The sequence below is a fragment of the Sminthopsis crassicaudata genome, chromosome 4 (assembly GCF_048593235.1).
Source record: "Sminthopsis crassicaudata isolate SCR6 chromosome 4, ASM4859323v1, whole genome shotgun sequence".
Classification (NCBI taxonomy): domain Eukaryota; kingdom Metazoa; phylum Chordata; class Mammalia; order Dasyuromorphia; family Dasyuridae; genus Sminthopsis; species Sminthopsis crassicaudata.
The window spans coordinates 454353306-454367886 of record NC_133620.1 but is presented as its reverse complement, the minus strand read 5'-3'; the positions used below and the strand labels follow the sequence as shown (position 1 = coordinate 454367886).

The 14581-nt window shown below is 43.4% G+C and overlaps 1 protein-coding gene across 4 annotated transcripts in view; it reads right to left on the bottom strand.

Moving 5' to 3' along the window:
- RPH3AL (rabphilin 3A like (without C2 domains)) overlaps positions 1-14354 on the bottom strand; it is a 161791-nt gene extending 147437 nt beyond the window's left edge. For 2 of the 4 annotated variants that reach the window (XM_074263826.1, XM_074263827.1), the window contains exon 1: positions 14044-14354. The gene's annotated coding sequence lies outside the window, so the exon portion shown is untranslated. The remainder of the gene's footprint in view (positions 1-14043) is intronic. The other 2 variants (XM_074263825.1, XM_074263828.1) reach the window with 2 other exon arrangements.
- Between the last annotated feature and the right edge of the window lie 227 nt (positions 14355-14581).

The following is a 14581-nucleotide window of genomic DNA, read 5'->3' as shown; positions in this document are numbered from 1 at the left end:
TCCATCTCCTGTCACCACTCCCATCTTCAGGGCCAAGCAGATGTGTTAAATCTCTTGTGAACGTTCGCGTATCTGAAGACGGTAAATATGGCCCCAGCTTAGTCCTTTCTCTTTTAGAATAAACATGCCCATTTCCTTCAGTAGGTCCCTCTCCAATGGGGTTCCCAATTCCTTCTCCATTCCCATCACCCTTCTGTGAAAGTCAGCTCCAATGAGCTGAATTCAACTCAGCAAGCATTTATTAGACTTTACTACATGGAAAGCAATGTTCTAGACAGTGGAGTCACAAAAACAAAATTAAAAACAGTTGCCCTTAGATTCTACAGGGAGGGAGGGACCAAAATTTAAACATAAAAATTAAATATAATACATAACTTGAGGAGAGAAGCTATTAATGCTTAGGAAAATGAGGACAGGCTTCCTGGAAGAAAGGGTACCTAGACTGAACCTTAAAGGAAGCTAAGATTCCTAGAAGAGATGAGGAAGAAGTACCTTAAAGAAGAGAAGTAATGTTGAATTTGGGGAACAGAGTGAATGAGGGCAACAAATGTGAATAAATTTGAAGAGATCAGTTGGAATCGTACTGATTTTATCCTAGAGGCAATAGGGAACCACTGAAAATTCTTGAGCAGAGGCGTGACTGAGGCAAATCTACTTTAAGAAAGAAGATGAACAGGAGAAAGGTTTGTTCCATGTTGTCAATGAGGGTGCCTGGAATATGATACTACCATCCAAATATAGTCTGACCAGAATAGAGCAGCAGCATATTATCCACGAGCCCCCTTCTATGATATGGTATAGTATATGATACCAGCTTATGGTTGAATAACCTCTTGTGGCTTCCACATTTCACTGCCAGCCTCCATGGCTGGATCTTTTTTGAGTCTGAGTCCACTGATACTTCCAGGTCTTTTTTTTCACATATACTTCTAGAATCACGTCCTCTCCTCCTCACTTCTTCCCCATCTTATAATTACGCAGTTGATTTTTTAAAATTCTAGAACAACCTCCTCATCTCAGGAAGAACAGTATGCAGAGAGAATTAAGTTCCAACCCTAGCCCAGACACCTGACTGGCTTTGTGCTCCTGGGCCATCCATCATACCAGCCACACTCACTCCAAGCCAGGCTCATCCCATGACTCCCCAGAGCACTTCTCTACCATCTTGTGTACCTGCTCGCCTTCCTTTTCAGCTCCCTTTTCTGTGCTGTCTTTTCTCATTAGAATGGAGGCTCCTTGAGGATAGGTTCCCAATCTATAGAAACTTAGCATCATATAGAATATATATCCAAGTCATTTAATTTCTCAAAGTTTTCATTCCTCATCTTGAAAATGGGGATAATACTGGCACTATTCATCTCACAATTGCTTTGCAGAAACTCTCTGGAAAACTTAAAGTGCCATACAATGAAGACTGACTATTATTATTTTATAGGTGAGGAAATATAGGTCAGAGAAGTAGAGAAGAGGAGGGAAGCCCAGTACTTGCAGGCTTGTGAAAGATTCACCAGCTAATATGGACGAGATTCATCCTAGATGTATCCTTGGAGGGAGAGCCACACGGATGAGCTTCGAGGCAATGTCAACCATTTACAATTGGATGCAATGAGCTGAATGACACCGGCCATATAAAAAAACAATATGGAGTTGTCCTCAGTACCTCATAATGCCCCTGGAATTAAACAGACACTTAATAAATGCTCATCATGTAAATGACAGATTAGAAAAATCACTTAATCTATTCTGTTTTTTCACCCAGTGAGTGATAAAATGGAAAATACAGAGAGAAAGATCCCAAATACTCAAAGAAGTAATAGCAAAGAACTGTAGTCAGAGGTGGTGAGGAAGAAGAGGGTGCCCACTGACTGAGGAACAACTAAGTAAAGCGGAGTGCACCGGTGTAATGGAATGTTTCTGTTCTGTGACAATGATCACAGATGATCTACATGAACTGATGCAGTGAGGAGCAAGAATAACCAAGAGAACAAAATACACAGTGAAACAGTAGCATGAGGAAAACCAAAGCAGGATCAGAGCAATGACCAATAGCAATTACAGAGGCCGGATGATTATGGCACATGACTTGTCTCATGAGAAGCTACCAGCACACAATGAAGTATACTCTGTTAGTTCGGGTCAATGTATCCATTTGCTTTATTTTATTATAATTCTTTATTCCTAGGGACAGTTCTGCAAGCAGGTTGAGGAAGGTTATTGGCAAGAGATAACAATGTTTGAATTGGAAGAATATCAAGTACTCATGGGTAGGCCAAGATAATAAAATAAAAATTTCAATTCTAGCCAACTTAATCTACTTATTCAGTGTCGTACTAATTAAACTGTCAAAAATTACTTTGTAGAGGTAGAAAAATCATAGCAAAATTCATCTGGAAGATTAAAAGGTCAAGAATTTCAAGGGAATTGATGAAAAAATGCAAAGGAAGGTGGTCTGGCTATACCAGACCTAAAACATATTATAAAGCAGCAGTTATCCAAACCATTTGGTTGGCTAAGAAATAGAGTAGTCAATCAGTAGAATAGGTTAGGTTCACAAGACACAATAGTCAATGACTATAGCAATCTGATGTTTGATAAACCCAAAGACTCCAGCTTCTGAGATAAGAACTCACTATTTGACAAAAATTGCTGGGAAAACTGAAAATTATTATGGCAGAAACTAGGCACTGACCAACATCTGACATCCTATACCAAGATAACGTTGGCATGGATCTATGATTTAGACATAGATTTATAGCATCACATATGAGCAAATTAGGGGAACAAGGAATTGTCTACATCTCAGATCTGTGAAGAAGGAAAGAATTTATGGCCAAAGAGGAATCAGAATTATGAAATGCAAAATAAATAATTTTGATTACATTAAATTTAAAAGGTTTTGCACAAACAAAACCAACACAGCCATGATTAGAAGGGAAGCAGAGAACTGGGAAAAAAAATTTTACAGCCAGTATTTCTGATAAAGGCCTCATTTCTAAAATATGTAGAAAACTGGCTCAAATTTATAAGAATACAAGACACTTCCCAATTGGTACATGGTCAAAGGCTATGAAAAGACAATTTTTAGACTCAGAAATTAAAACCATTTCTAGTCACATGAAGAAATGCTCTAAATCAAAACTGAATTAGAGAAATTCAAATTAAGACAACTCTAAGGTATCACTTCACATTTCTCAGATTGGCTGACAGGGAAAGATAATAATAAATATTGGCAGGGAAGTGGGAAAACTGGGACACTAATGCATTGTTGGTGGCCCAAGCGTTCTGGAGAGCAATCTGAACAAAGGGATATCAAACTGTGCATACCCTTTGACCCAGCAATGTCTCCAGTGGGTCTGTAACCCAAAGAGATCGTAAAAGTGGGAAAAGGACCCACATGTGTAAAAATGTCTATAGCAGCCCTTTTTGTAATGGTAAGAAACTGGAAACTGAGTGAATGCCCATCAGCTGGGAAGTAGCTGAATAAATTGTGGTGTACAAATGTAATGGAATATTATTGTTCTATAAGAAATGACGAGCAGGCTCTCAGAAAAGCCTGGAAAGACTTACATGGATGTTGAGTGAAGTGAGCAGAACCAAAAGAATATTGTACACAGTAACAAGAAGATTCTGTGATGGACTTGGCTCTCTTCAACAATGAGATGATTCAAGGCAATTCCAATTGCCTTGTGATAAGAAAGTGCCATTTACACCCAGAAAGAGAACTATGGAGACTGAATAGAGATCAAAACATAGCATCTTCCCCATTTTGTTGTTGTTTGTTTGTTTTTTCGTTCATGTTGCTTTTTTCCCTTTCTATCTTTTTCTTACATAGCATGACGAAGGTGGAAATACATTTAGAAGAATTGCACATGTTTAACCTATATCAGATTGTTTACTGTCTTGGGTGGGGGAAGAGGGAGAAAAAATTGGAATACAAGGTTTTTCAAAAGTGAATGTTGAAAACTATTTTTGCATATATTTAGAAAAATAAAATACTTTTAATTTTTTTAAAAGAGAGATAGTAATATTTGGTTTGGATTGGTTTTAAAGCCTCGATAAAATTATTTAAAAAGAGTGACCGAGAGCAGAAAGTCATCATCTCAGGTTCCATCCTACCCCATTCTATGATCCATCACAGAAGGAGGGGAGTGCCTTTACCCAGGTAGAAACATGGCCCCAGCTGGCTGCTTAGTTAGCCCATCAAACCCCCTGTAGCTGATTTACCCTTCTATCTGTGGGCCAGCTGTCCTTTACACATTAGTGGAAGCACAAACAGACGGCAGCCCTCTCCTTTAATACAATTCCAAGGTTAAATACAACCCCCCAGCAGCAGCTGCCATCTTCTCTCTTGCTCTCCCCACTGCTCTTCCCATCCCCACACCCCCCACACACTCACTCACCTGGTCTGTCTGACTGACACTTTGGCTTCCTAACAAGCAGGGATTTCCCAGCTGGTTGGGAGGTGGAGGGATGTGCATGTGTGTCTGAGGAACAGAGGAGGGAAAGCACATCTGAATCCTAACCAGGTGTCCCTGGGAGGAACCAGCCATCAGCAGCCCTGGGCTCATTTGAATTGCTAATGAGCCAAAACAGCAGCGAGCAGGGAAGAGAGGGGGGAGGGGATCCTTGTGTGTCAGGGAGGCCTGAAGCCTGTCTGGCAGGTGGTGGGATACTGAGAAGGATGGGCAGGATAAGCAAATTACAGAAAGGCACAAACTGGGCTGCCAGCTCCAGGCCTGGGGCTTTCAGAAGGGCCCAGCCAAAGAAAGGAGCACATCTTCTGTCTTGGATTTGGAGGGGATGATAGAGGAGCAGAGGGGAGAAGGAAGGAGGGGAGGAAGGGGAGATGGAATTCAGGGAAGGGGAGGGAGAAAAAAAGAGAAGAGAAGGGGAAATAACATGAAAGAGAAAATATGGAGGAAAGAAAGGGAGGAGGAAAGAGGAATTGAGGAGAAGGAGAGGAGGAAGGGGGAAATAAAGAGCCCACAAGATAATAACCAACTTGGATGGCTGCTGCGCATCCAACATGGATGCAAAAGTAGTAAAACAAACACAAAAACCCCCCACTGTTCTTGCCTTCAAAGTGCTTATAATCTTCTGGTGGGGCAAATCTATTTGAAAGCCCTAAGATGATAAATATAGGGAAAGAGCAGTAACTCCCCTCCAAAAAATTTTTTTTAAAATATAAACTTAATAAACATAAACATTTTCACAGGCACTGAACAGAAAAAGGTCTGCATGTGAAACCATATATTTCTATTAAGTATAAATTGCTTCTTCTGCTTCTTCTTCTTCTTTTTTTTTTTTTTTTGAGGCTGGGGTTAAGTGACTTGCCCAGGGTCACACAGCTAGGAAGTGTTAAGTATCTGAGGTTAAATTTGAACTTAGGTCCTCTTGATTTCAGGGCCAGTGCTCTAACCACTACACCAACTAGCTTCCCCTAAATTGCTTCTTTTTAAAGTATCTATACTGTTCAATTTAAGTCAGGAATAGAAGAGGGATAGGGAGGATGAACAAAGCTGCCCAGCTCTATGCAGTCTCTCTTGAGTCTTCACTCTAGGGGTGATTTCCATGGACCACAACTGGGGTGATGGGAGCAGAAAAGAATGGAAAGGAATTCTTGTACCAAATGAAATAATATAGTGATTTGCAAAAATTAAAGCATTATATAAATGTTAGCCAGTATATTATAATGATTGAATGTAATAATTTGCTTCTCCCTAAGCTCAATCTACAATGTGCAGGGTCAGCACCTTTGGCTGATTGTCTTTCTCTCCCCCTCCCCTCTCAGCCTTCTCCTATGGGAACTAGGACTGTCCTCCAGACTGCTGGGGTGTGAGGCTGGACTCTGAGGGCCAATCACTCCCTTTCTGAGTATGAATGTCCCCAAACACATAAGACCGTCCCTTGAACCCTTTTAAGGGCATTTGCTCTGAATTCAGTTCCTAACTGTGGCTCTGGTTGTCTACCTTTGTGGAAATGAAATGCGATTGTAGACATCATGACCTATCATGATAAAAACATGACAAAGGAGTCAAGTATTATTCTCTCCTTTCCCTCTTCCTTTCTTCAATCACCATTCACAAACATTATGTATGCTGCTATTGAGTGCAAGACACCCAGGATGTAAAGGGATCAGAAGAGGTTCCTGCTTAGAATCTAGTCCTAGACACAGGGTGAGGACATTACAAGATAAACACCTGTCCTCTTCTCCTTACTTACTCCCTCTCACTTTGCCTCCAGGCCAGTTCCAGATGTCCTGATCTATATCTGATCACTGGAATCTGATGATTCCCAAAGAGAAAGTAAGACTGGTGACTTTGCCCAAATGCTCTCTACACACACACACACACACACACACACACACACACACACACACACACACTGTGTCTCTGTCTCTCTCTCAAATCCAAACCACTTGCATGTCATGGCATCAGCTCCCTGATGTCATGATCACCTTTGAGAACAAAAGACAGGCAAACAGCAACTTCACCCCCATCTCTGCACCATATTAGCAGGAAGCACTCCCCTTTCTGCACCATCTTCCATTGTTAGAATAATGTAAGGCCCTTGAGACCAAGGATTATCTCCTTTGTTGATAAGTCCTTAACCGAAAGCCTGGCACATTACAAGTGCCCTCTCTCCTTTCCTCTGTCTCTGTGCCCCTATCTGTGCCTGCCTTTTTTGCACACAATCTCTCTCTTTCTCCCTCCTATTCTCTGTCTCTCCCTTCCTTCCCCTTCTTTCCTCTCTCTCCCAAGACAGTCATCAGATTTGTTAAATCCACTCAGAGATTCTACAGACCATAAGAGAAAACTTAGAACCCTCATTAAGAATGTCATTAGAATTAGCAGACTGACACCCTTCCCCTCGTTGGAATAGGATTTGAAAAAGGGCTGACCTAGAAGGACACCAGATCCAAAGGCCAACAACTTGGTAGAACAAGTTATTTAAATTAGTTTCTAACTATCTTAATCAAAAACATTGCTGCAACTCATACAAATATTGTTTGTCGCTTTTATTAAGTACCTTCTATAGGGAAGGAACTTTATTAGTTCAAGCTACAATGACAAAAATGAAATAGTGCCTACCCCCAAGAGGTTTACATTCTCCTAAAGAAGGTTCAATAAATGTAATAACCTTAATTGAGTGACAAGAATTAGAGGGATACTTTAATATGGTTCCCATACAAAGTTAAGAATAATGAGTTTACATTTATCCAGCAATTAAAGTATGTAAAGCTCTGGATACTCATTATGCCATTTGATTATCATGATACTTTTACAGGTAGGAAAATGAAAACTCAGGGAAATAACTGATTTATCCAAGATTACACAAAGGAAGCATGGAAGAAGAATTAGATAAACCAATATCAGACTAAGAAACATCCATAGAAGGGGCAAATAACAGAACAAATGGAGTATTTAAATGTAGGGTACAAAAGTCATGGTGCAGAATCTTCTCCAAAGGCAAAGGAACCAGAAAAGGCCTCCGTAGACACTCAGAACCATGGGACTGATTGGGAAGCCCAAGTGAGATGAACAAAAAATAAGCAGAAATTAGATCTCAGAGGACATCAAAAGGAAAACCAGCCACTTCTACTGCAACTTTTTCTGGGGCCTTTTCCCCCACGGAATTTGCGGCCATGTAGGCTACAAAGTCAGTCTGAGCTGCTTCGTGGCAGGAGGACCCAGAGAATTTATGACTTACTTTAGCCCTCTTACCAAAGAAAGCAGTTTATCTTGGCTTGGGGAAAAGTAAGATGTTATTCAGTATTCCAGAGGCCACCCTACTCAGCCTGGACTTTAAATTCTAGTTGGAAAATGAGGTGATTTAAGGCAAATCCAGTATATTTATGATGGAGAGAGGCATCTGCATCCAGAGAGAGGACTATGGGGATTGAATGTGGTTTACATTGTAATATTTTCACCTTTTTTGTTGTTGTTTATTTGCTTTTTTTTCCTTTCTCACTTTTTCCCTTCTGTTTTTTTTTTTGTTTTTTTTTTTTTTTGTTTTTTGTTTTTTTTTTGTGCAGCATCATAAATATGGAAAGATGCACATGTTTAATCTATATTGGATTATTTGCTGTTTAGAGAAAAGGGGAGATAAGGGGAGGGAGAAAATTTTTGAACACAAGGTTTTGAAAGGATGAATACTGGAAACTATCTTTGCATGTACTTTGAAAAATAAAATGCTATTATGATAAAAAAAAATATCCTAGTTGAAGAAAGATAAAGGAAGTTGGGTGTTCTTTACGTTAAAGCTTCATGGCTACCTCACAAGTAAGTGGCAAGAACACTAGATTGCAATCAGAGGATCCGAGTTCGGATCTTGACCTCATTTCTGGATACCTGTGTCAAATTGACCATTTCCCTGAGCCTCGACTTCCTCAGCTGTAAAATGAAGAGTTTGGATTAAAATGTGGTATCACATCCTGAATTTGAATTCTTGCACTGCCCTCACCATCAATACAATCTCGGGCAACTAACTTATCTATAGGTCACAGCTTCCTTTGCTATAAGATGAAGCAGTTGAGGTCTCTGGGATTTATTTCTGCACTCTGTGAACAAAATGAACTCTTTCGATGGGAAGAGAGGCACAGCAGAATAAATAGTGAATTTTTTAATGTTTGAGGGAAGAATAGCCCACACAGACCATGACTGCCAAATTTTCAGTTGCACAAAATTGTATATAGAATGCTTAATTACAAATAAGAGACATGGCTTTTAAAAATAAAGATTTAATGCGGCAGTGAGCTTGCACAGAGCATAGGGTACCAGTCCTATTCGTGAGTGACCCTGGACAAGTCACTTTACCCCAATTGTCTCCAAATAAAAAATAAAAATAAAAATTTAAAACACAAATTTATGGTCATACACAACTGCATTTAAACTAGACTTAAGTTGATCTTTCTCTTTGGCCCCACAACCACCACAGTTCTGCTTCTAATAAGCTGCATGACACTTTTGCCTTTTTATTCCCTTCTCCAAGAACTCTCTGTTCAGACCATACTAGCGCACATGCTGCTTCATCTCCCACCTCTGTGCTTTTGTACTCACCATACACCATACCTGGAACACTATCTCTCCTTCACCTCTTAAAGTCCTCCTTTTCCTTCCAAATTCAGCGCAATGGTCACCTTTCCGCAGAAGGCCTCTCCCTGATCCCTCCAGCTCACACTTGTGCCTCTCTTGGACTACCCTGTAACTATTTTGCAGGTATCCTGTATATATTTATTTATGTATACATAATATGTATATATGTGTGCATATGTAATTATAGTATATAATATATAATGTATAAGGATATATAGTATCCTTTCCCAGGTTACCTTATATCTATTTTGTATGTATACTGCATATATTTATGTATGTGTGCAATATTTTAGATATATCCTTCTCTCTGGTTACTTTGTATCTATTGTGTATGTATGTATATGTGTGTGTGTATAAAAATACCTAAGTTTTTGTTTTTAAAATTATTTATATATATATATATATATATATATATATATATATATATATATATATATATATATATATATATATATATATATATATATATATATATATATATATATATATATATATACACACACACACACATGTTGCCTTCCCTATTATCATAGAAGCTCCTTGAGGGTGGAAACTTCATTTTTGTCTCTGTAACCCTAATGCCTGATGGATATACTTGGTGTTTAGAAAATGCCTTTTGATTGCCTGTCTGGGCCACAGCTTCTCTAACTGCAAAATGAAGTGTGGTCATCCCTCAGCTTCCCATTATCTGGATGTGGGGCTGAAGGTCAACGACCCTGACGGAGAAGCTCAGGCTTCCTTTTCCTGCTGGCCAAAGGGCTTAAAGCAACAGTGATAAATGTTTCATAAACGCACTCATTTATTTCCACTTGCCCAGGGATGGGCAGGTAACAGAGATTTCTCTTAATCTCAGATGAAACGAACAGTGCCTTCTGTCTAACCAAGCTTCCCATCCCATCCCTCCCCTCCCCCTCAATCTTCTCCATGAGAGAGCTCATAAATGCTGCTGGGCTGCAGATGACAAAGTCACACTGGAGGGTTGTCAGGTGACAGGTAACAGATGTGCTGGGAGGGACAGAGCTGGAAACTGAATCACTGTTTAGTTAAGTGTTGACCAAGACCTTGTGATAGGGCACAGGTCCAATAGGGAGCTGATCGCTTCTGGGTTTTATTTGAGGGACACCAAAAAGGGCCCTGAACATTAAACAGAAAAATCTCTCTCCACAGCGAAGCCTGAAATCCCACCTTTTGGAATTCATTCTTCTGGGTTAGGCCTTGCCATCTCTGACAACCAGAACAGCAGACATAGTGAACGAAACCCTCAAAACTGAAAGTACTTTCACCCACTCCGAAGAAAGGGTGGCTCACCCCTATCCAGGGTCCCTCTGGTAAAACCCTAGCTTCTTCTCATAATCATGTTTTAAATAATTGAAGGAAATGCTAAGTTTCTGATGAGGATTAATGGAAATAAATTTGCAATTTTTTCCCATCCAAGTTCATGGAGTCCCCCTACATCTACCTATGGGTCCTTCCACAGACTACAACAGTGGCTGCTATAAACCAGGTGCTTAATAAATGCTTGTTGGTCGGTTGATTAGTTGATTGAAGATCTTTTGCTTTAGGGAAATACAAAGTACTACCTGGAAAAAAGTACAGTGTGGGAGATTAATAAGTGCTGGTGGTGGTTGTAAAAACTGAACCTAGGTCCTATGTTTTTGTCACAATTCTTCCAAATCCACTCTTCTAAAACTACCCCCTACTGAGATGCTCACAGCACCATTTTCTTCAGTCTTCCCTGTCAGCCTTCTTTCTTTTCCTCATTCTTTGAGGGTGGTTCATTGGAATGTTATATATAAAGTCTGAGGACCTAAATTCAAATCCCACCTCTCCTGCTTATCAGCTGTGCAAATCTGGACAAGTCACTCTAAGCCTCAGTTTCCTCTTCTGTAAATCGCAGAGGTTGGACTAAATGATCATCCTCTACCCCTAGCAAACTCTGAAAAACCTATGCCCCTGGAAAAGACCAAGAATCAAAATAGAATCTGGAGAAATATCATTATTAAAAATGGTTCTCTATGGTCCTATCCCACCCTCACCAAGAACAATAATTGGCCATTGTCCCTCATTCTAATGGGAAAAGCACTCCTACCCAACCAAGGGTATGCTAGAGTGAGCTCAAATGGGCCCACCAGAACCAATAATTAAATTTTCAGTATGAGCATTTATATCTTGGAAACTGGGGAGTGCTCTGTATAATCATGGCTTGTTTTATTGGTTTTTGATTGTCTAGATTTAAGAAAGTGATGGGGGGGAATATTATTAATGCAAATTAAATTTAAATTTAAAATCATATCATGAAGACATTTCCCCCATAATTCCAAGTAAGTATTTACCAGTACCTGGCTACACACAAGCCCACAAAAATCTGCACAGGAAATCACCTGGGGATGACAGAATTCAACAATGGATGGACACACACTTGCATTTCCTTATGTGTAGACATGTCATATTCTCCCAGCAGAAAATAAGTTCCCTGAAGAAAGAACCAGTTATTTTATTTTGGCTTTTGTGGGAGGATGGGTGGTCCAGTAGAAAGAGTAGGGGCTCTGGAGCAGGAACTTTTAAACCATAACGTCAGGAGATTGATCTTGAACTTGGAAGGGAAAAAAATTGACATCTTTGTTTCAATACAATTGGTTTATTCCTTTGTGATCCTAGAAACTTTGAATTTAATTACTCTTTTCTGATAAGGGAGCCAAAGGATTCACCAGATTGCCAAAGGAGTACATGAAATATCCCTCCTTTGGAATCAGAAGTCCTGGGTTCAAATGTCACTCATACTTGCAGTGTTTTAGGCAAATCGACTGAGCTCACTGAAGCCTCAGTTTCCTGCTCTGTAAATGAAGAAACTGGATGAGATGATATCTCAGGTCCCGTCTAGCTCTAAATCCAGAACGTAATGTTGTGCTTTAGACTACTTGGCTCTTGAAAAAAACCAGGAGGGTCCTCATAGTTTTAGGGCCACTTTAAACTTGTTTGGGCAAGAAAACTGGGGCCAGTGCCTGGCCAGCACTCTTCCCTATCTTGATCTGAGTATATGGGGGGAAGGAGGACAAGGAAGAGAAGGGAGGGGAGCATTTAATTGTAAGAGGTTGGCAGTTCTCGTTGAATTATTGTCAAGGACCATTTATCAGATGTGACGGGCAGATTTATGCTGGGGCCACATCCCAGGGAGAAAGGATCTAATCTCCTCATTTCCTCCTCTTGGGGAGACACAAAGAAGGCTTCCTTTCCCAAGTCAGCTCCACCAAGAGGACTTCCCCTCCTCGTATTGTATCTGCCCGGGCGATCTCGGATACCTGAGAGCAACGGAGGGCATCCAGAGGAGCCAAGTTATTAAGTAGTTTGCAGGGCGTTAGACCAGAATTATTTTGTCCTGCCCCACCCCCAAGGCTATTCCCAAAAAAGCTGCTCCTGACCCCATCTCAACGACAAGGGCGGCTCCCTGGCATGGTCCACGGCTCCTCCTGGCATTCTTCTCCTTAGAGGAGCAGGAGATCCCAGATGTCAACTGGGAGGATCCCAGTAGCCATCCACACAAAGCAACAGCTCTACAAATTACAACTTTACCACATTTGAGGAAGTTAGGCCCTATAATCATAGAGGAGAGTTCAATTCTGCCCCAGACACTCGGAGCCAGTCACAACCTTTCTTGCCTCAGTTTCTCTATCTGTACCGCAAGGAAGCTGAATATAATGACCATTCATGTCCCTTCCAGTTCAGCCTCCCAAGTGATCATCCAAAAACCTCCAGAGGGAGCCATCTCTGCTTAGAGACTTCGAGAACCTGAACTGGTCCTAGTGACTCCACCCAAGCCCCTCTCAGTGGCCGCTGGGGCCCATCGGAACACAGCTAACCCGGCTGGTAGACGGCGTTTCTGACACTTGCAGAGCAGTCCCGCTCCCTCACCCCCATTACTGCCGTCCCTTCTACAGACCTAACATCCCATTTCCTTTAGTCAACATGACATAATCGCTAGACCTTTTACTCTATCAGTCACCTCCTTCTGGATGCGCTCCCGCGGACCTTCCAGGCCATTCCAGACCCAGACACCAGCTCCATTTTTAAATCAGAGCCTCGGGCCAAAAAGAAGTTCGAGGCCATCTAACCCGACTCCTCCCCACAACACAAAGTGCAGACGAGGAAACTGAGGCCCGGAAGGTGAAGGGGACTTGGCCAAGATCGCAAAGGTAGCCAATGGCAGGACTGGGACTCAATTCGAGTGGTCCGATTCCCAAACCAGCCCCCTTTCCACCACACTTGCAACTTGCCCAACTCCACCCACCCTCCACCATCCCAGAAACTGGGCATTGCCCCCCCCCCCCCAGCTCAGTGCGCCAGTGCTTCGCATCGGCAGCCCCAGAGCCCCAAGCGAGGGGCCGGGAGCCGGCCAGACAGAGGGGGGGGGGGGGGGGCTGGCGAGGATGACTGGCTTGGGGGTGGGGAGGAAGTGGCCTCGGGCAGGGGCTGCTGGTACAGGCTTTCCGCCCACATCTCATCGGCCCGGGGGGAAGGAGTCGCACATTTGGGGGGGGGGGGGGAGGCTGCCTGTTGCTTCCCGCCGCGGCCCCACGGCCCGGCCCTTCTCCCCCTCCCCCTCCCCCGCCCAAGTCAATAAGCAGCCACAGGTGGCTGCCGGTGTCTCCCGGGGTCGCCAAAGTGGCCGCCATCTCCCCCAAACCCCACCAAGTCGGACTCCCCGGCGCTCCCGCCGCACGCTCCCCCGGGCGGTGAGTGGAGTCCCAGAAGGGCCCGGAAAACCGGAAAAAACAACCTCTCCTCAACTCTCCGGCGGCACCCGCTCTCTCCCGGCGGACACAAGCGGGCACCCAGGCCGGCCTCCTCGGGAGGAAGAGGACAAATCTCCGGAAAAGCGGCGTTACTGCGGACCCCCCCGCCGCCCCCGAACCCCGCACGAGGCGGGAGACGGAGACTGGGCTCTACCTACCAGCTATCCCGGGAGGGGCAGGGAGCTCCCTGGGGGAGAGGCCCGGGGGTCTCGGGGCTCCGGAGGATGTGGGAGCGGGGGAGTAGAGCCCTCCCCGGTCTCCCGCTGCCGGAACCCTCTCTCCTGATTGTGTCGTCAGGGGCAACACGAGGTGCTCCAGACAATTTCAATTACTCAGCCCTTGAGTAAACATGTGGCAGGGACCTGGGCAGCTGGAACTAAACAAAGGCCTGGATTTCTCTGGGGAGCCGAAGGGCAGCCCGCTCCCAGGCGCAGGCTCGCGGCCCGCGGGGCCCGGGGCGCCTCGGGGCGCAGGGGCACGGAGCGGGGCAGCCCGGGGGCGGCAGGGACCAGGCCGTGGGCGACGCTTCCCCGGGGGTGGGACGGGGGCTCAGGTGAGCTGGGAGCTCACCCATCTCCACCTCTGCTCCGCCCCCGTGACATCTTCTCACCAATCCCCCGGCTCCCTGACGGCCCCAGCTCCTCCCAGAAATCGTGAAAATGTGTCCGGCCTGTGGGACCTTGCAGGTGACTTTCC